This window comes from Theobroma umbraticum, unplaced genomic scaffold (assembly GCF_002168275.2).
Source record: "Theobroma umbraticum cultivar Fairchild unplaced genomic scaffold, ASM216827v3 scaffold_182.0, whole genome shotgun sequence".
In the NCBI taxonomy this organism is placed as follows: domain Eukaryota; kingdom Viridiplantae; phylum Streptophyta; class Magnoliopsida; order Malvales; family Malvaceae; genus Theobroma; species Theobroma umbraticum.
In genome coordinates, this window is record NW_018397291.1 from 159,014 (window position 1) to 159,224 (window position 211).

Consider the following 211-nt stretch of genomic DNA (forward strand, 5'->3'; position numbering starts at 1 on the left):
ACTGTGTATCTCTTGATTTATGTTTGAATTTCACAACTACAATGCACCACCTCTTCACACCTAAGATTTTCTTTGCTACCATAAATATAGTCACACCTTACAATCAATTTACACGCATACTTTCAATCAACTAACAATTTCTACTTCCTAACCTTTGAAATCTTTAACCAAACCACTAATCCTCCTTAAATTCGGTTATGGGGAAGGAAAA

At 33.6% G+C, this 211-nt stretch overlaps 1 pseudogene; it reads right to left on the bottom strand.

Moving 5' to 3' along the window:
• The window catches only part of LOC110428745 (uncharacterized), a 45,883-nt pseudogene that overhangs the window by 44,731 nt on the left and 941 nt on the right, over window positions 1-211 (bottom strand).